Source organism: Anabrus simplex, chromosome 1 (genome assembly GCF_040414725.1).
Source record: "Anabrus simplex isolate iqAnaSimp1 chromosome 1, ASM4041472v1, whole genome shotgun sequence".
NCBI classification, from domain to species: Eukaryota; Metazoa; Arthropoda; class Insecta; order Orthoptera; family Tettigoniidae; genus Anabrus; species Anabrus simplex.
The window spans coordinates 126,803,341-126,820,441 of record NC_090265.1 but is presented as its reverse complement, the minus strand read 5'-3'; the positions used below and the strand labels follow the sequence as shown (position 1 = coordinate 126,820,441).

The 17,101-nt window shown below is 38.4% G+C and overlaps 1 protein-coding gene across 5 annotated transcripts in view; it reads left to right on the top strand.

Annotated features, from left to right (window-relative positions):
* The window catches only part of LOC136862759 (probable ATP-dependent RNA helicase DDX43), a 272,457-nt gene that overhangs the window by 155,487 nt on the left and 99,869 nt on the right, over positions 1–17,101 (top strand). The gene's annotated exons all lie outside the window — the stretch shown is intronic.

Here is a 17,101-nt window from a genome sequence, read left to right as displayed (position 1 = left end):
ACGTCGCATTAATTTTATTTTATTTCTCTTTATTACATTTAGAGGGTTTAGAAGAGTACGTAATCAAATTAAAATATGGTTGTCATATATACCGGTATATACGTATATGCTTTTTTAATGAAATAGTGATTAAATAATGAGAAATGAAGGTGCAAGACGTGGCGTAATACAGGAATTCTTCTCGTAGTGGGAGAAAGTACAGCGTGGAGATACGGTGTTGCTTCTTGCAGTTGTCAGTGAGTCCGTATTCATAGTGAGAGAAATGGAGCAAGAGGTAGAACCTTCATGTGTAGTAAAGCACAAAAGAGGAAAACTGCTTAGAAGAGACCATAGGCAGTGCATTTTGAATGTGTTCAATAAACTAAGTGAACAGAATCCAGGTTTCGTCATTTATTCAGAAGTTCAGATCTTCGCACTGTTGTATGCAATGCGCAGCACTGTACGTCCGAACACGAGAGTTTGACGGGGTGGAGGTCGGTACTACACGCTCAGCGAATCACAACTCTTTCTTTGGTGGAGGCGTGGACATACCATGTTTACATCAGGATTAAACTCTCGTGAAAAGACATATACCACTTCTATGTAATACCGACTTTTAAATAATTTTCTTGAAAGAAAAACACCTGACTACATTAGATTTTCTTTCCCTGTGAGCTAGGGAAGGGCCCCCCCTTTCCCCCCCCGGCATGAGCGCCCTTGCTTTGCTAAGTTTTCCTACCCATCACACTACTAGCTACAGTGATTCATTCATCCCCGCTACTATCCGCCTGTGGAATTCCCACGTTCCTAGTACTCAGCTGTCCGACTCGTTGGCTGAACGGTCAGCGTACTGGCCTTCGGTTCAGAGGGTCCCGGGTTCGATTCCCAGCCAGGACGGGGATTTTAACCTTAATTGGTTAATTCCAGTGGCCCGGGGGCTGGGTGTTTGTGCTGTCCCCAACATCCCTGCAACTCACACACCACACGTAACACTATCCTCCACCACAACACCACGCAGTTACCTACAAATGGCAGATGCCGCCCATCCTCATCGGAGGGTCTGCCTTACAAGAGCTGCACTCGGCTAGAAATAGCCACGCGAAATTAAATTAAAAAGTACTCAGCTGTTTAAAAGAAGGTGTTGCAAACACACAGACATATAGATATGTCTGTGTGCAAACCGTGCAAACATTACTTATATATCAGAACATAATCTATAGAACATATCTAAATTAATGTACTTTCTTCCTGTAAATATTAACCATAGGATCTATGCCATGAGCTTTACCAGTTAGTCTATAAGTTGCACAGTTATAGTATGTTGTAGAATTTAACATAAATTAAATAGTGTATTATGGTTGGGCATAATAGCAGGCTCTATAACCTGAGCCACGTCATAGAAAACAGGACGATAATAAATAAATAAAAAATAAAAAAATAAATAAATAAATAGGCTGCGGGGAACTGTCAAATAACAAACTTTTAGAATTAAAAATAGCAATATAATTCATTGTTGTGTAAATTTAATGAGGGGTTAATAATAGATTCTTGTACAACTCATCTTAAACAATATTCTTGTAAACGAGTTCAATCCGCCTGTCCTTAATTTCAGCAAATATGTCTATTACTCTCGTCTTGAAGTCAGGCGTCTTGTTAAGATGCCACAGCAGTTCCTTCTCTAAAGCTAGAGTTCACAAGTTGGACAGTCTCTGGTTGGTCATCAAATTCCTTAAATAGGTTTTAATTTGTTTCAAGGCACTCATAAGTCATAAATGAAAGAATTGAAAGAAAGAAAATACTCTGACATACTCATCACATTAAAGAAAAGACAAACTCATATTAGTTCTTATATATGTACATTGAGTGTAATAAGAGCAATTAATTTTTGTAATTGTAACTATGTAAAACATTGAATTCTTAGCATGGGTATAACCACTATAAAATTGTTGAATTCTAGAGTATGTCATTAGCTCTCAATATGAGGCATAGTATGTAAATGCAATTCTAGTGTAGCTGAGGACGACCTGAGAGGTCTAAACCGGTCCTACATGTGATAATAAAATAGTATTGATTAGGTGGAACTTTTCTTTCATTTATGACTTATGGTGACTATCAATACAGAACAAAAATGAAATTTATCAATCAAGGTCAAGGCACTCATAGCGCATTCGCTAGAAACTGACGTTAACGGAGTAGATAGCACCAAGTTCAGGAATTTTGTTGTTTCCGTATACACACTCTGGAGTTCATTATTAAGAATGTATGCTAATAGTTGCTGTGGTTGAATATATTTATCGGGATCAAAGTAAATGTTGATAAGTTTGTTCTTAACTTGATCTACATGGAAAATCTTAGAGTACTTGGCCATGAGTTCATTTAAAAGCTGTTGGGGGAAATTGTGAATGATAAATATTAAATTTAGCCTAGTTTTATCAAGTAGTTCTACGAAACGAAGGCTTTCGTAATTATCGAAACGTGTTTCTAACTGAAGCAGCACTGAATCAAGAACCTCGTAGGCAACTCTTCTTTGACTCTGGTTAGTATTCACAACATTTGAACACAAAGTAGAACATTCTTCTTCAATTTCTTTAATTACTTTATCACTTCTGAGAGATCTGATATTAATAGTAGCGACCTTCACCTCTTTAATACACTGATTTACATCAGAAGACGTTTTCGACTACAGAATGCTAAACAAGAAGTTTATGTAGACAAAAATTCTAGAAAATAGACAGGAGGAACAAAAATTTGTGATTGTTCAATATATTGTCTATCCCTATTGCTGTCTGGATTGATTCTGGATCCCAGTTGTCAGAATTTATGATATGATCCTCTGCTTTTTTCAACTCGAAATAATATTTTTTCATGGACATAACAGCCCGAGAATGATAATTCCATCGGGTAGGAGAAGGATTAGGAAGCAGAAAACCTTGCTCTCTCAGCAATTCTAGCATGACGTGAAGAACGAGAGAAGAATGTGTGAAAGACAGATAAATTGCATATGAACAGTTTCACCTCTTGCATAGTTTTCACAGCATGAAGGAGAACCAAATTGAGTTGATGGGTGTGACAATGTACAAAGATGGCATGAGGATAAGACTTTCTGACAATTGCCTGGACACCTCCTTTATGACCAGACATTACTGTAGCTCCGTCACACGTCTGGCATACGAATCTGGTATCGTCAATGTTCTGTTCTTTCAGAACTGAGATTATGACATCAGCTATACTCCTAGCAGTCTTATCAGCAGACACGTCATAAAAGCCTAGAAACCGCTCTTCGACTTTACCATTAACATAATACTTCACAATAATACTTAATTTTGATTTAACGGAAACATCTGTAGTTTCGTCGGCTTGGACAGAAACAAATTCAGCTAATTCTAGGCCCTATCTCTTTTCGAATACGTTCCTGAATGGCAACTGTGACAGCTTGAATCAAGTCATTTTGTATGTCACTAGAAGTAACTTTGAAGACATTTTCTGATACTAAATGGTCTTTCATGAGAGATTCCTCCGAAGCCAGTAAGTCACGAGTAGCCAAGTAATTCCCTTTATTAAATGAACATAAAGAAGAACATTGACTTTCTCGATGACCCCTGAATGGCAATTCCTGAATACTTAAGTGGCAAACAACGTCTACTAATCTGCTGATAATTTTCCTATTTTTTGAAACCATTCCATTGTGTTTAATGGCCTGTAGTCTCTGCCCCTCTGAAATGGCATAATCGATACGGCACCGCCCCAACATGTGAAATTTCTCAGTGCACTTTATATGATTCTCAGATGCCGTGTGCTTTTTAGTTTTTTCTCGAACATGTTTATGGGGTTTACGTTCGTTCTGCGCCAAGAATCTTCCCCGTCAACGCCAAACATCAAGCAATAAAAACACAATAAATTTTGTTCACGACCTTTACCAGTTCCACACAACCATTGATATTTAACATACCAGCTTTTCTGAAATTTTCGAACACATTTTCTGTCCTGTTGTGATAATGTTAGGTCAGGCCGTTTCTGTAAAGATTTTATCATTATCTTTTGTTCTAACGACAGGGAGGAAATACCATTGTTAAGTACACAACAAAATCGAAGTCAGGACAGTTAAATTCAGAAGCCATGATAGGCCTATCATCGATAAACACAAACTGCCACATGAGAAAACAAGAATTGCACTTTATATTTTATCACCAGTAACTATTCACTATTCCTTTATAATGAAAAATTAACACTTAGGTCTATAACTTTATTATAAGACACTAGCACACGCATACCCTATTAGCTATCTTGCTCTCACGTCTCGCACCACATTCGTAACTTTGGAACTGTAATTGTTCGTTTCCGTTATATTGCCGTACCGTAACTAATATTGGCGGGCAAGAAAATGCATGTACTTGAAGGGTATTGGTGCTATCATTCATTTATTAGGTGTACGTTTGCTATATTTCGTATTTGAATATTATTATATCATTATTTTATTTTTAGACGTGTCTTATAATAGAGTAAATTCAAATTAATTACATTTAAAACATACCTGAGATGGTACCCAGTAAGAGCACCTTTATAACTGAGGTCCTAATACTAGCCAATGAGAGCAAGAAGAGACGCTGGAAAGCCTGTCTACTGGGCGGAGCAATCTCGCTATAGGAAAGTAATAGTTCCACAGTCAGCACCTACAGATAGCATTAGTGTTGCTCTATCTGAAAGCTTTGAAAATCAAAGGGAAAATACACAGAATGGACAGAGTCTACTTTTGTCTATGTGCTTCATAAAACTGGCGCGAGCCCGAACATTGCCACAGTGAGTCAAAAATAAGTAAAGCGGGGAATACAATAATGTCTTGTATTTGGAAATAATTAATGTTCTATAAAAATAATTGAATTTACTAGACAATTTCTCGTTCACAAAATTTTAAGGGTACACGCTGTCTACCCTGTCTCCAGTGTTATTCGTACTTGTCAGAGGATATAATTAGCTGTAACAACTGTGGTGATGATTTAAAAAACTTGCAAAACTGTAAACAATTCTGCAAAAAGTTAAACTTGATCATTAACAAAGCCTTAAGAGTAGAAAGTTTCAGGTGAGAATTTTCAGATGTCCACAGTTTGTTCATTTGAGAGAAAACTCTTTCAAATGCAGCATTAGTTCCAGGGAAAAAAAAAAAATACTGTGCCACTATTGAGAGTTGACTGTGTCTTATATTGTTTTCCTTGAAGCGAAGATAAACCTCCGTCCACCTTTTGTCTACTGAAACTTCTGCATCATTCTAATTGGATATTTTCTCTGCAGTGGCATATTTGGTTAAGCAGGAAAATTGATCAAATAGTTCTGAGTCATTCCCACTGTCAAAAAATTCTTTACTTGCCACAAAATCACAACATTTTTCTACATCAGACCATACAGGAACAGTTTTTAGTGATACCCATTGGAAATTGTTCATGTGTTTAAAATGACCAGACCATTGGTCTAAATACTCTATAGAGGTCTCATTAAAAGTTCCTACTACTTCGTCAACATTCTTTCTTCCTACTTGCTAATCTTTCATCTTCAAGCGCACCAACAAGAACTCTTACCTTATGTGGTAAAAACTTGAGACAACTTGTCTGAAAGATTGTCTTTTAGCTCACTGATGGCTTCCATAACCTCTATTGCAGAAATTAGCTCACCTTCAATTTTCAGTACTACTTTGTGGAAAGAACTGGCTTGTGTGAAGATGAAATTTAACCACACCTCTGAAATAGGATCTTCAAAGAAACGTCTCAAGGAAACCGGACATTTTGTTTGACTTAAGAAGTATGATTTCAGTCCTTGGTACAGGTTGCATTCTCTTCACTGCTGGCTTGAGTGCTAACCACCTTGTTTGGCTATACCCAAGGACTTGTTTATAGTCGGTTACCACAAAATCACAGAACTCTTTCAAGTTTTCAACTCTGACTGTGTAGATATAAAAGTGAGAGGACACCTTAACATTTATGTTCTCTACATCATTAGGTACACAGTCACAAGAAGACTGTATTGCATTATGTACAATATGAGCACCACATCCTATACCAATTAAGTCTGTACCCAAAAAACTGTCCAGTTTCCCAAAAGTATTGTTAAGTCCTTTCCTTGCTGACCCTCCAAAATTACTGTTTGTATTATCAGTATAAAACCCAATGGTTTTACTTGCAATTTTTACTAGCACTTCCAAGAATTTCACAACAATGTCTCATGTTTCACCGGGTTGAGATTGAAGGTCCAGCAGTTTCACTTGAACACCGTCATAGCGTTCATAAAACCGAACAACAATCGGGAACACTTTAACATTCCCGTGGTTTGAGGCATCCGTTAGCAGTGTAAAGCAATGTGCCTGTCCGAGTTGTTCTTTGACTTTTTGCTCAGATAAGGGAGCAAACTCTTTAGTAATTACACATTCACATTTTGTCCGTGCACATCTAAATTTGGGCTCGAAACATGTTTGAAGAAGTTTTGAAGCGCATTCACATGAGCAGAAGCTTTGATTTTCTTTAGCTGTACGGTAAGCCCAGGCTCCTTCAGCAGGTGCGATTTCCAAGTCCTTGGACATAGGTGTTGCACTCTTGACAAAACTTGTCAATGCTTTGCTTGAACTTGCAGTACTTTCAGCAGATTTATGTTTGGTAGATTGCAAATGTTTAGTTACATCATGTCCACCGCCATGTGCAACGCTAAATGCTGCCCCACAAGACCGACATCGAATATCACTGTTGGATATTGTTCTCTTAATAAATGGGAATTTATTTTGCAAATCTGTATTAAATATGCGCTTGTATTTAGGCATTGTGCAATCACAGAAAAGAAACCAAACATTCCACACCACATCAAGCCAGGAAGCAGGAACTAGTGTGAAGTCTGAACGAGAAATGGAAGTTCGGAAGTTTAGAGTATCGATATCGTGAATAATGAATCGATATAAACAACTTTTTACCAGTTTCTTACTGAAGTGCGATGTTTAAAACTGTTGATCTGCAAAGCGGGACATTTAAGAGTCCCCGGAGTTTTCGAGGGGACAGCGGGAGAGAATGCCTAAAAGCGGAACTGTCCCACCGAATCCGGGACGTCTCGTCCGTTTATCCATGTTGCAATGGGGTAAGAAAAGCATTGGAACTGCAGTATAGAACTGCAAGGTCAGTGGAATGACCTTGGGTGAAAGAACAATTAATGAATAGAGAAGTGTCGCTGGACTTCCCTGGTTTCCTAACAGAAGCTGCAGTATAGTCCGAGCAGTAAACAAGATGAAACTGCCACAACTGAAGGAAAAGTTAACTACAGTCTACATAATCTTCATGATGGATAATACAGTAATAATAATACCTGCTTGTTTAAGTAAAAATGTATCATGGAATGAACTAGAGGGTAAGAAACTGTTTTGTTTTATGCTATACGTGCATTCTGCATAAGTTATAATATTGTAATGGTTATGGCGTCCGCCATGCCACCTCGCTACGCGCCGGGGGCGTCATCGTATTGGCCCCACCCCCCTTACGCTCGAGCGTGCCAGTCACGAGCAACGCTTGGTGCTAGGCCGGCCCTCTCGCTTCCGTCCACTGTCCCATGGCAGAGGATGACTGAAATTACTCGACTATTAATCTGGAGTCTTCTATTTCGCGAGGTTCCTGGATACATCTAGCATCTGGACTGTTCTGGAAGGCCCAGAGCAGGTATATAAGGAGAGGAGTAACTTGGAGTGACAGTCAGTCAGTGAGAGTCAGGGAGGGAGTGAGCGAGATTGAGTTCGCTGGTGAGAGTCAGCGAAGAGCGCAGTCATTGATAGCCTGGGCTGAGATGTCAGCCTGATGGAGTGTCTGCCTGTTGGAGCCGACGACTTGTTCCTGTTTCCCTGATGTCGTGTGTGTGTGTCCCTTGAGGCCGGCTGCTGGAGGAGAACGTGGAGTGTTCTGGAGCAGCGTGAAGGGAACACTGGATGCCGACGTGTGCGGATTGCGAACGGGGTTCGACGGATTGAGTGAACAGCGGATACTATCCCGACCTGCGAGACCGAGGTGTAGGCTGTGGACAGTGACAGCGCTAACGAGTGTGACTGAGTGAGTGTAGTGTACATAATCAATGACTCTCTCTCTCTCTGTCTCTCTCTCTCTCTCTCTCTCTCTCTCTCTCTCTCTCTCTCTCTCTCTCATTGTAGATGGAACATGGGAAACTAAGAGAGAGAGTGCGAACCGTGTAAGTGTGTAACCGTGTGCTTGTGTAAGTAGGCTATCGTCTGTGTGGGTGTAAATTTGTAAATGTAATGCTTAGTTAAAAAATCTTAGAAATAGGATGCTACCAGGTTCTGTACTCATTTATTCATTTATTTACCCTGCCAACACGTTACAATATAAAAATGTAGCAAGAGAATTACTAATATCGACGGCTAAGAACGAGACAGTAAAAACAAAATATTAAAATATTTTTTTCGGTTAAGCAGGGTTCTACTGTATTTCCTGTTTGTGATCCTTTCTCCTCATAATATGATCAAAGAATTGTAGGATTCTCTGATACACAGCTTTGCATAGCCTGTCTTGTTTTCCAACTTCCTAGATGACAGAATCATTGGTTTTCCTACCTGTCCATGGTATTCACAACATCCTTGTCCAGCCCCACATTTCAGAGGCATTGATTCGGTTTCTGTCATTAGCTTTTATGATCCACACATGAAAATTGAGAAGACAAGTGGACTAGTCTTTTCTTCATATTCAGTGTAAATGCTCTGTATTGCCAGATCTTTAATTTTTCCATAGCTGTACATACCAGCAAGATGGCTTGCCTGATTTCCTTTTCACAGCTACTTGTATCCTTGGTTGAAAATGAAAACCTACAACCTGTTTTCCAGTCATTGACCGGATCAGGGATGTAATGAATGAATTATATATAGGCTATTTTTAAGATGGGGTCGCCACTCCCAAGGTGATGTATATTAATGACTGATAGATGCTACGAAATGAGAATGGAGAGTGTTGCTGGAATGAAAGATGACAGGGAAAACCGGAGTACCCAGAGAAAAACCTGTCCCGCCTCCGCTTTGTCCAGCACAAATCTCACATGGAACGACTGGGATTTGAACCACGGTATCCAGCGGTGAGAGGCCGACGCGCTGCCGTCTGAGCCACGGAGGCTCTGTATCCTTGGTTGTTGAACCCAAATAAGTAAACGGACAAACTCATTGAAGGTTGCTTAGGTGCTGTAGTAGCAAAATAGAATGGTTGGAAAGAGAAGGTTTATATGGCATGATGTACAAAGAAAATATGGAGTTAACATTCAAGGATAAAAGGAATGGAAGTGAATCACTGAGATTAAAACATTGGATGGACAGATAGTAAGTGAGCCTGAAAAAGTTAAGGAACTATGTAAAGAGTACATAGAATGGTTATATGATTGGAACAGCAGACTAGATGAGAGTAGTATAAATTTGGAAAAGGAAAATGAAATAAATGAAGATCAGATTGGGTTCAGTATATTAGAAGAGGAAATTCTTGACTCTTCGATAACTAATTACGAGGGTTGTAAGTGAAGTAGTGGCTATATTGATAGAACGCAATATTTAAAAATACAATTGCATTATTTTCCTTAAGCATAGTCACCCGCAAAATATCTCAAATATTATTATTATATTTATAGATCCACCTGTTCAATACAATACAATATAATCCACTATTTCATGTGGTTAAAATCTATACATAATACATAAGTCAATGGTACATGTTTCACCTTTTTTCTTTTTTTACGGGCATCATCAGCCTATATCAATCCTAAAAATGAATGGATATCGAATCTTTCCAATCTTATAAACTATAGAGTAAAATATTGGACAAAGATTTCATAAAATATTATACTATAACGTCTAAAATAACGATATTGCACCAAAGTAACAAAAAAAATTTGTGAATTAACAATTTTTGAAGATTAAAACGTGGTTAATCATGAATATTTGAGCGTTTAAAACCAAAATGGATCCTCTTCTTATATATCATTAAGACTGTGACGGCCTTGAGTGTAAGCACAATCATCAAAGGGGGATGTTTGTTCCATTCCCATAGCACGAGTCCAAGATAGTAAAATCACTGTCAGTTACCGTATTTAAAACAGAAGTGTGAACGTATCAAATGTACTGAGCTTCTCAGTCAAGCTAACATTGCTGGAACAGCCCGACGTACGTAACACGCACCGTACGAAAAAACTCGATCATTTCTTCCAATAAATGTTTCAACGGGATTAATAACACCCACTTGACCGTCTTTTGGATCCAGTTGATTACCGCACCAACATAATTACTGACATCCGCTAGCTTTGACACACCATTTTATCATTAGCAACGGCTCCACAAGAAGTTCAATTTTCTTTTCTACGACTTTCAGATATATCAACCGTACACATTTTAACATATTTGATACGTTCACACTTCTGTTTTAAATACGGTAACTGACAGTGATTTTACTATCTTGGACTCATGCTATGGGAATGGAACAAACATCGCCCTTTGATGATTGTGCTTACACTCAAGGCCGTCACAGTCTTAATGATATATAAGAAGAGGATCCATTTTGGTTTTAAACGGTCAAATATTCATGATTAACCACGTTTTAATCTTCAAAAATTGTTAATTCACAAATTTTTTTTATTACTTTGGTGCAATATCGTTATTTTAGACGTTATAGTATAATATTTTATGAAATCTTTGTCCAATATTTTACTCTATAGTTTATAAGATTGGAAAGATTTCATATCCATTCATTTTTAGGATTGATATAGGCTGATGATGCCTGTAAAAAAAAAAAAAAAGGGTGAAACATGTACCATTGACTTTTATGTATTATGTATAAATTTTAACCACATGAAATAGTGGATTATATTGCATTGTATTGTATTGTATTGAACAGGTGGATCTATAAATATTATAATAATATTTGAGATATACGTCAACTTCAATACGGAACCAAAATGAGAATAGTTACTTGTAACTTTTGCCAAATGTCGGGAAGCCTTTGGGGACCATTGGCAAAGCGTTCTCTGTTGATGACAGCGACGGAAATCAAGAATGGTAAGGTAGTTGTTGTAGATGAAATACCAGTTGAACTACTCAAAATACTGCAGTGGAAAGGAAAGGATATAGTTGTAAAACTTTGTCAAGAAATATACTTAAAAGGGAAATGGCCAAAAGATTTTCTGAAAAATGTAATAATACTAATAGAAAAATAGGAAAAATAGTAAGAAATGTGAAGAACACAGGACACTAAGTTTAATTTCTCATGCAGCTAAAATACTATTAAGAGCAATAAACAGAAGGATTTACGGAGGAAAGGAGAATTATATTGGTGAAGAACAATATGGATTTAGGCATGGAGTAGGCACAAGGGATGCCATTGGTTTACTGAAAGTCATAGGAGAAAGTTACATAGAGAAGAATAGAAAAGTATACACAGTCTTTGTAGACTTAGAGAAGGCATTTGACAAAGTGAGATGGGATAAGCTCTTGGAGATACTTAAAAAACATGGAGTGGAATGGAGAGAGAGAGAAGTATGATCAAGGAATTATATTACAACCAAACAGCAAGAGTGAGAATAAGAGGAGAATTAACAGAAGACTGGGGAAGATGTTAGGCAGGGTTGCTGCTTATCACCAACTCTGTTGTCCGGCTCCATGGCTAAATGGTTAGCGTGCTGACCGTTGGTCACAGGGGTCCCGGGTTCGATTCCCGGCAGGTTTGGGAATTTTAACCTTAATTGGTTCATTTCTCTGGCACGGGGGCTGGGTGTATGTGTCATCTTCATAATAATTTTATCCTCATCACGACGCGCAAGTCTCGTACGGGAGTCAAATTGAAAGACCTGCACCTGGTGAGCAGAACATGTCCTTGGACACTCCCGGCACTAAAAGCCATACGCCATTTCATTTACCAACTTTGTTTAATATTTACTTGAAGGAAATTATTTGTGAATGCTTGGATGGTAAAAGAGGTGTCAACGTTGGAGGTAAGAGAATTGAATGTATAAGATATGCTGATGGTATGGCACACTGACCCGGTGTGTAACATCTGGTATGGGTCCCAGCTCAGGGTTACGAGTGAAGACCTCAACGGCATCTACGGCGGAGAAGGTGGACTTCAGTACGGCGGAGATGGCGGAAGGGGCATACCTGTAGCGTCTGTACTCCAGAGGAGCGGCTACGAAAGGCGTCTGTCTCCATGTTAGGGGCGGCCTAATTTTGAACCTGGCAGTAGGTATAAAATGCCTTTGGGTGTGGCGAGCCCATCGTAACAATAGCCTATATGGACAAAGCAGCTATGGTGCCTCGGAAAAGGTTAGGGCGTCCCCTGCTAAAAGCGACGCGCAGCTCTTCAGGTGCCGGGGGAACTGTGAAAAATGGGCAACCAGCACCAAACTACATCAAAATTGCAACAATTAATGTACTGACACTGATGGGGAAGACAGAAGAACTGGTTGACTTCATGATAGAAAAAGATATAGCCATACTTGGACTGTGCGAGACCAAGAAGAGGGGTACAGGGGAGATCCCTCTGAGAGAAGGATACAGGCTGTATTACAGCGGAGGACCTGAAGCAAAAAATGGAGTGGCCATCATACTTAGAAGAGAAATCCAAGAATATCTGGAATATACAAAGTACCTCAGCGATAGGATGATGATGATGATGATGATGATGATGATGATGATGAGACTCCAGTTTGAAAATGGCATGAAAGATCTATTTCAGTTGTATGCCTCACAAACTGGTTGGATAGATGAACATCTAGAGGACTTCTTAGAGGAAGTGGAGAGACAGATAGAAGATAAGGAAGTACTATTGATGGGAGATCTAAATGCACAAGTTGGAATGGAAAGACAAGGAAAGGAAGATGTTGTAGGGCCCTTTGGATATGGAAATGTAAATCCAGAAGGCGAGGAGTTGTTGGTGGATTTTTTCATGAGGAATCAAATGATTGTTGGAAACACCTGGTTTAGGAAGAAGAACAGTCAGAAAATTACAAGGTATGGTTGGGGAGACAGACGAACAAAGACCATGATTGATTATATAATCATAGAGAAAGAACACCGGAAGAACCTTGTAGATGTAACAGCCATGCCTGAAGAAGCTTTTGGTGGAGATCATAGAGTTGTGATAGGAAAATTGAAAGTTGGAAAGATTGAAAAACCCCAATTAAGAAGAGAGAAAAGAATTAAGGTATGGAAGTTGAAGGAGAAAAGCATACAAGAAGAATTTCAAAGGGAAATAATACCCTTGGTACCCAGGACAGAGGTGGGGAATGTTGAAGGGGAATGGAAAAGATTTAAGGAAGCACTGGTTGGATGTGCAGAAAAGGTGTGTGGTAGAACATCAGGAAATGTGAAAGACAAAGAAACACACTGGTGGAATGCTAGGGTAAAGATTAAAGTGAAGGAAAAGAAAATGGCATGGAAAGCATGGAAAACATCTAAGACTGAAGAAAGTAGAAGAAAATATGTGGAGGCAAAGAATTTGGCCAAGAAAGTAGTGGAGAAAGAAAAGAGGAAAAGCTGGGCCTTATTCACACAGAAATTGAGAGATGATATGCAGGGCAGCAAGAAATTACTGTATGGTATCTTAAGAAACAAAAAGAGAAATCAAGTAAACACCAGATTTGTGAAGGATGAAGGTGGCATAATTTTAACAAAGCCAGAAGAAATAAGAAAGAGATGGAGAGAGTATTTTGAGAAGCTGCTGAACATAAGAACGGATGACAGTCATTCAATGGACGACCAGGAAAGGGAATTAGTTGATGAAGAAATGGATAAAGAAATTACAATGAATGAAATTGAAATGGCAGTAAGAAAGATGAAGAATGGAAAAACAGCTGGAATAGATGAAATTTCAGTGGAGATGATAAAGGCAGCTGGAGCTGTAGGCCTGCAGTGGACATATCGGGTTCTCAGGAATGTCTAGGAGAATAAGGAGGTCCCTGAGGATTGGCAAAAAGGAATAATCATCCCAATTTTCAAGAAAGGTGATAAGAAAGTTTTGAAGAACTACAGGGGAATTACTCTAATATCCCACGTTGCTAAGATAATGGAAAGGATACTGGAAAGTAAAATAAGGTTGAGGGTTGAGAATCAGATACAGGAAAATCAGTTTGGTTTCAGAAGTGGAAGGTCAACAATAGAGCCCATTTTCATTATGAGACAACTAATGGAAAAGCACTGGGAGTACGGGAAAGATATGGTGATGACATTCATTGATATTGAAAAGGCATATGACAGTGTCCCTAGGATGAAAGTTTGGGACAGTCTGGTGCAAAAAGGAATTGGACAGGGATTAATAAAAATGATCATGGCATTGTATAAGGAATGTTGTAGTTGTGTGCAAACACAAGTTGGCAGGACAAGTTGGTTCAAAATAACTAGTGGGCTGAGACAGGGAAGTGTTCTATCACCAATCCTGTTTACAATAGTAATGGATGACATCATGAGAACAGCAAAAGCAGCATATGGAGGAAGAGAAATGAACATGATGTTATTTGCAGATGATATTGTGATTTGGGGAGAAGACGACAGGAAGGTTCAAGAACAGTTGAATGTGGTTAATGGGAAGATCGAAGAATGTGGATTGAAAATAAGTGCAGAAAAGAGTAAAACTCTTGTTATGACTAGAGGGGAGAAAGAAGGGAAAGGTCAGATTAGACTTGCAGACAAGCCCCTGGAAGTAGTGGAAACGTTTAAATACCTGGGGAGTGAATTAATGGAGAATGCTCGACTGGATGCTGAGATTAGATTCAAGCTGGAAGTTGTTTCTATCATAGTGTAAGAAACATGTTATGGGACAAAGATGTGCCAATGGAAGCAAAGGATACTATGTACAAGATGTATTACATACCCATAACAACTTACGGAGCAGAAACTTGGACATTGACAAAGAAGGATGAGAGTCGAATACAGGCAGCCGAAATGAAATTCTTGAGGAGTATGATACAGAAGAGTAGAAGAGACAAAATAAGGAATGAGAAAATCCGGGAAGAAATTGGAGTGGAAAAAATGAATGATAGAATAGAGAAGAGCCGACTAAGATGGTTTGGGCACATAAAGCGAATGAGCGACGAAAGAATGCCAAAAAAGGTGATGGAAATGCAAATCCAAGGAAGGAGAGGCTGTGGACGACCACGATTGAGATGGAAGGATACCATCCAACGCAGCATTATAGAAAGAAACCTGGACTGGGACACAGTGTTGGAGGAGGAGTGGTGGAAAGACCGAAGAAAGTGGAGAGAAACCATATTTGCTCCTACCCGGCTACAGCTGGATAAAGGGAAATGATGATGATGATGATGATGATGATGATGATGATGATGGCAGTAATAGGTGAAAATGTGAAGGACCTCTGCAAAATGGTGAGAGAATTGAACAAAAAGTGTGAAGAGTATGGAATGAGCATATACAAAAAGAAAACCTGTAATGTTTCCCCCTCCGTTCATCCTCCAACTCATGCTATCATGAAACCAATAGACTTCCTTTAGTAGCCGTTCTACAAAACTTGCGTACTTGAGTTTCATTGGAATGATGCTGTATGAAAGTCGAGCAGCCTATGTATATGAAATTCCTCATAAAACTTGGAAAATCCACTACAGAAACTTTGAATTTCTTAAGGAAAGTTTATGGTGATCAGTGTTTAGCCCTTACTACAATTTGACTGGTTCAAAAAAATCAAAGAAGGAAGAGATGCGATTAAAGATGATCCACAATCTGGTCTCCCTCGAACATCAAGAACGGACAAAAACGTCACAGAAGCTCGTGAAATTGTTAGGAAAGGTTATTGCTTGAGCACTTCAGGGGAATTAACCAATCTTGACAAGGAAACAGAATTTGCATGATGACCTTGGTATGAAAAAAGTGTGTTCAAAGGTGGTTTGAAAACTCCTCATTCTTCAGCAAAAGGACATGAGAATGAACATTTTTGCTGACCAGCTTGACAACACTGAAAATGATCCCAGTTTCCTTGAGACATTTGATGAAATGTGCATTGTCCAATATGACCCCGAAACAAAGCGATCATCCATGCATTAAATATTCCATTTCACTGTGGAAATTATGGCCTTTCTTCATCTGACTGAATCTTTACTGTTAAAATTCAACTTTAATAAGTGCACTGCAGTACATTTGTGAATTATTCGCAAAGTGAATTAACAGCACTCAAACAATTGGGAGCTCCCTGTGTATTAGATGATGTACACTGTAATCTAATGTTAAGGGGAGGAAGTGGGGAGGATTTCACATTTTAATTTTCAATCATTTTTCAGATCCAAGGAAAATTTTCTCATTAATGCCCAGTAGCTTGGCTTGTCTGCAGCTAAGAGTACTTGAAATTGGGCACAACATTCCTAAGCATTCTGTATGTAAATAATATAACAAATTATTTCACAACTACTCTGCTGTCAGTCTGTTGTCATGATCAGATTTATTATTTGGTGTAATTTTTCAGTTGTCCTTGTGTGGCTGGAATTTGAGACTAGACAATTTGAGAGCAATTAGCCTGAAATTATTAAGCAATAGTAGTACTTATAGAGATTAAGTTTGTTATTGTTAAATCATTATTTAGTTCACTTTCATGTGTAAAAAGAGGACTATGTAAATTAGGACTCATTCTTTAAAAGCTTTCTCTTATTCTATATAAATGCGCTGGAACTTGTGTCATCTTTCACATTCCAAGATACTGGTATTTTTATCTGTTCTAGTCTCAAATACATACTGTACACTGTGTTGATAATAGTGTATTTCATAGCCGGTAAATGTTAATCAGTTTTTAGCTTTTAAGATTATTGCTCTGTATTTTAATTATTTCGTAAATTTTGATAGTTATTTAAATACTTCCTTTTTTTTTTTTTTTTTTCGATAATTGTTTGAATATCTAAATCATTTATATTCCTGCTGTTAGATATTCATGTAAGAGATATTGAATTTATAAATCATTCCTTTTCTAGACATAAGGTTTTGGGCTTTTGCCATGTCATAAAACGAGGTGAAATTCTTTACATTTTGCTGAGAACTTCCATTGTTAGGGAAGTCTTGCTCTTGAACGGACAAGATTTTCTTTTGAAGACACGGAGCGAAGTTCTCTGTGAAACATAAAGAATTTTACCTTGTTTT